Raw genomic sequence first — 5,446 nt, forward strand, 5'->3', positions numbered from 1 at the left:
CTCTCTCTCTCTCTCTCTCTCTCTCTCTCTCTCTCTCTCTCTCTCTCTCTCGCACCCCATTCCTTCAATCAACCTTCCTCCTCCCTTGTCCCTTATTCTCTTCATCTCCTTCATCCACTCCTCCCCCAAAATTTTCTCTACCATCTCCTGCAAACTTCCTACTTCCCCATTACCCCCTCGCCAGCATCTTTCCCAAACATGTCCAATGTCTCTTCCTCTTCTCCACATATTCTACATGTTTTCCTCTTCTCTTCCCAATACCTTCCCTCTTTCAACTCATTCCCTAACTTAAACCTAATTACTCTCCTCTGACTATCCTTTTTCCAGATATTTCGGCATCCCCTCCCTCTTTACCCTCCCATACCACCTATTTACTCTAGACATCCTTATCCTTTCCTACCTTTCATTTTTCCGTTTCTCTCTCTCTCCAATATTTTCTCATACCTTATCCTCTCCCTCTCTTCAACCCTCTACCCCCTTCTCCCTCCCTTTCCCACTTTCCCACTACTTTCCTCCTACTTCATCTTCCTTTCATCTCTTTCCAGTATCTCCTTGCTATCTCCTCTCCTCTTCCTTCCTATAACTTCTCCTCAAATTTCCATGTCCTCCTCCTTGCTCTTTCTCTTAACTTCTCTCTCCCAATTCCTCTCTTACCATATATCCTGATGTTCTCCAGTTCAACTCCATAGTCCATCTCAAAAACTTACCCTGCAATCCTTCCAATTCCTTTCTTTCTTTCCATCCCCAAACTCCAACCCTATAGCTCATTACCGCCCAGACCAATGTGTTAAATAATCACAACGTTCTTTTCCAGTTATTTCCCCACACTCTCTTTCCTATTCCCTATACTTCGTTCATCATTAACGCGACCTTCTTCATTCTTTCCCATATGTGCGCCTCCTGTCCTCCATTTCCTTGAACTGTATACCCCAAATATTTATACTCCTTTACCTCCTCCAACCTTTTACATTTCCACCTCAACTCCATTTTATTTTCTCCCCCCACCCTTCCTAAACCTCAATAGTCTTAGTCTTCTCTATATTCACCTTCAATCCTCTCCTATCTGCATACCTTTCCATCCTTGCTAACATTGCCTTCGCACTCTCTCTTTTCTCCGCCAATAGTACTACGTCATCCGCATACGCTAGAGTGTACTTTCCCTCCTCCCAGTCTTACTCCTCTTCAGCCTCCTTTTGCCATTTCCTCTTCCAAATCCGACATTAAGATATTAAATAATATCGGACTCAGTGAGCAACTCTGCCTTAGACCTCTCGCTGTCTAAAACCCCCACCCCCACCCTCTCTCCTATTCTCACCCTGCTTTTCGTTTCCCTCAATATCTCCTCCATTCTCATTACTAATCTCTACTTTACCCCTCTTTCCCTCATTACACCTATCAATTTCCCTTTGTCCACCGAATCAAATGCTGCTCTACAGTCTATAAATATCGCTACCATTTCTCCTCCTTCCTCCCTAATTCTCTATTTACCATATAGTTCAAAGCAAAAATGTGATCCATCGTCCCTACTCCTCTCCTAAATTCCGCTTGACTTACCGACAACAAACCCTTCCCTCCCGCTTCCTCTTTTAATTTCTCCGTTAACACCGCTGCATAAATCTTATACAGCGACGGCATCAACGCAACCCCTCTATATAATCCGCTACCTTATCCCCCTTCACCTCTTTCACTATACCCTTTTTCCATTTCTCCGGCCACCCTTCACCTCTCCACACCCTCCTACATACTTCCCCTTCCCATTTCACCATTTCCTCTCCTCCATATTTCCACATCTTGTTTGGCATTTCATTCCTCCCCATTGCCTTCCTTTCTTTCAGATGTCTTATTACATTTCTCACCTCCTCCTCTCTCTCCCTCTCCCTTTCTCCACTCCCCCTTAACACTCTCTCCTTTATTCCTCCATTAACTTTATAAGATGTTCTCTCCACTCTTCCATTTTTATATCTTCGTTTATCTTTCCTCTCCTTTTCCTTTCCTTGTTTATCAATTCCCAGATCCTCCTTTCCGTTCTTGCCTCTCCCGCCTCTCTTCAACTCTCTCTCTTTTTCCCTTTTTTCTTTTTCTCATTTAATTCCTTATACATCCTCTTTCTCCTTCTATACTCCTTCCTGCTCATCTCCCCTTTTCTCCATTTCCTTAATACAATCCTAACTTCTTTTTTTCTCCTCACTGCATTCCTCATACCACTATCCCCCTTTCCCACTTTCTCTCCTCCACCACTCCCCATTTTCCTCTAGCACTCTTTTTATCTTTCCTTTCATTTCCTTTAACTTTTCCTCCATTCTTTTCCACTCCTCACTTATATTCCCTATTGTTTCCTTAAATCTCTCCCTGCTCTTCTTATCCCATTTTCCTCTATATATCTTTCTTTCCCTACCTTTCTGCTTTTTCCCTTCCATCTTCCTTCCCTCCAGCCATGTGACTACCGGGTGATGATCAGAATCCACTTTTTCCCCCACTTCCAATCTCACTACCTTGTTCACCATTTCCCTATTTTCCAATATATAATCTGTTAGTTTCTCTCCCCCTCCCCCTTTAAACGTATACTCCTCCTCCTCATCCCCCTTTACACATCCCTTCCAAATCCCCCATCCCCTCCCTTCTAAAACTTTTATCAACTTTTTTCCTTTTTCATTCACCTTTAGACTTTCTACACGTTTTCTTTTCTTCTCTTGACTCCACCCCCTCCATCCTCCCTTTTCCCCTATCCTCGCATTAAAATCACCCCCTATGATTGTTTTTATTCTCTCCTCTCTTTCCTCCATCTATTTCTCCTAGCCCTCCAACTTTCTATCCTTTATTCACATACACTGCCACTATCTATACCCTCTATTTTTCTCCACCCACTTTTATCACACATTTTATTATTCCCTCCTCCTCTTCTTCCCTTTTTTCCTCCCTTTCTCAATCTCCTTTTTTATTCCATCATCATCTCTCCACTTACTCTCCCCTTCTTGTTCTTTTTCTTCGCCCACCTCACTTTCCACTTATACTTTTTTGGTAATTTTCCTCTCATTCTCTGCTTTCTCATCTACCCAAGTTTCCACTAGGATTACTATCTCCCATTCTCTAATTTTTCCCCAAAACCCCTTATCCTTATTTTTTACCCTCGCTACATTCTAAAATGCCATCTTCCATTCCTTTTCCACTTTCCCATCTCCTTCACTTTCCTCCTGCTCTTCTCTTATTATCTTTTCCTCCTCTCCTCCTTTTCCTTCATCTCCATTCTTTTTTCCATTTCCTTTACCCTAGCCTCCAAATTATTACCTTTCCTTTCCTTTTCTTTCCTCCTCTCTCTCTCTCTCTTTCCTTCTTTCCGCCCTTTTTCAAGCTCCTCTATTCTATCCCTCATTTCCTCTCTTTTTCTCTTTTTCATTTCTCTTTTTTCTCTCTCATTCTCCTTGTCATTGCTTCCATCTCCTCCCTCATCTCTCTCACCTGACTTCTCACCACTTCCTTAACTATCCAGATAGGAAAATGTGTTTATTCTGAGCTCATACTGTATTCATGTATCTTCAAGAATAGACGCCAATGCGGGCTCATATGCGCCTCAGAATGTAGACATGTTATGATGTCATAAAAATACCTCATTTAATAATAATAATCAATATCATGTCAAGAATTTGCAACATAATTTGTATATCATTTGTATGCATCTGGTGCTCATGTCATGATATCACGTAATGATCTTTAAAAAAGTATTAAATTGGAGTCATAGTATGAAGTCACATTGTGATGAAACATGATCATCACGCATTTCTATTTGGGTACATCCTTTAACTATTCTTTTAATTCCCTCAACTCTTCCATCATCTTCCTCCTCCATCCCTCTCTTCCCTCTACATCCCGTTCCCTTTTTCCTTCTCCATTTCCCTTCATTTTTTTCCCTTTTTGAGGAGATCTTTGTAATTTCTTTCCTTTTTTAAACGCTCGCCACTCTCCCTCTTCTTCCTCTTCCCTTTCCTCCTTTCCTAACGAATCTCTTTTCCTTCTCCACATCTCGTCCAAGCTTGTACTCCCTTCGCTCTCCTCTTTTCCACTTCCCAATATCTCCCTGCTTCCTTTTGTTATCTTTCCTTTCCCGTTCTCGCCCATTTCTCCCTTTGCCACCTTACCTTTCTCCTCCTTTCCCTCTTCGCTCAGTCTACTTTACTCCCTATCCTTCCCTTATCTACACTTCTTTTATTGTTCTTATTGTTTTTGCCACACTTTCCTTCACTTAGTTTCTACCCACCCCTCCAGATCTCTCTTCTTTTGCTACTTTCTCTCTTCTCTCACTTCCACCCTCTCTATCTTTTCTAACATCTCTATACTTGCCTCCTTTTTCCTTTCCTTATTCTCTTTTTTCATCTTCTCACATCTCACCCACATTTTTCCACTTATCTTTTACTTCACTCTTCTCTTTCTCACACTCTCCTCACACTCTCACACATTCTATCACTCTCCTTCACACTCCTTCTCACTTGTTCCAAAATCGCCAGTCACTCGCACTCGCTCCGGAAACAGAAGTCATGAAGATATTTAGTAAAAGTAGTAAATACGACGCTTCCCGTGGGGCATTGGGCAAATGCCCAATGCCCCACGGGAAAACTACGGTCAAAAACCGTGGGTAGGGCGGTTTCTAAAAAAAACTCTCTCGCAGAATTTTTTGATGAACGGGATGGATCGTCCGCCGAAAGGGTTTTTTCATAAACTCAGATAGGCTCTCACACTAACTTATTCTCCTAAAACAAAAAAAAGATAAATAATTGCAGCAGAATGACCCTGTTATTTTATTCTTTAACAAAGTAAAACACATTACTCCTCGCTCTCCTTACATTTATCCGGGCTCTGATTTCCTCTTTGCATTTCTAACTGCCTTTCTCAGAAAGGCGCTAACCTATCTGCATAAACAACTTTTTTCCTGAGTCTCGACGACTTCTGGGTACAGAAAATAACTTCTCCTAATCTCTTTACAATAGAGAAAGGACCTTCCCAGCTACATTGTAATTTTGGGGCCTTCCCCTTCACCTTCCGAGGATTATACAACCAAACTTTTTGTCCTTCACGGAATTGAATTTGTCTGGCTTTCTGGTCATATCAAACTTTCATCTTCGAAGACTTTCCTTCCATCCTTTTCTTAACTTCGCAATGTATCGTCTTAAGTTTGCTTGCTAGATCACGAATGTACCCTTCAGATGAGTGAAAACTCGACTCTTGCTCCGGAGGGCTTTCTCGTAATAAGTCTAAAGGTAACCTAAGATCTCGCGCGAAGTATAATTCTGTGGGGGTAATATCAGGACTCGTTTCTTGAAGATCTATAGGCCAGTAAATACATAGAAACCCAGCGATCCCAATCTCTTTGGTTTTCAGAAATATATTTCGCCAAATAATTAGTTAAAGTTCGATGTTGACTCTCAACTTGTCCATCCGATTGAGGGTGGAGTGC

At 41.7% G+C, this 5,446-nt stretch overlaps 1 pseudogene; it reads right to left on the bottom strand.

Moving 5' to 3' along the window:
* The window catches only part of LOC116852297, a 16,878-nt pseudogene extending 14,374 nt beyond the window's left edge, over window positions 1–2,504 (bottom strand).
* Between the last annotated feature and the right edge of the window lie 2,942 nt (window positions 2,505–5,446).

This window comes from Odontomachus brunneus, unplaced genomic scaffold (genome assembly GCF_010583005.1).
Source record: "Odontomachus brunneus isolate Ranch 3 - 2012 unplaced genomic scaffold, Obru_v1 Obru_scaffold_212, whole genome shotgun sequence".
Classification (NCBI taxonomy): Eukaryota; Metazoa; Arthropoda; class Insecta; order Hymenoptera; family Formicidae; genus Odontomachus; species Odontomachus brunneus.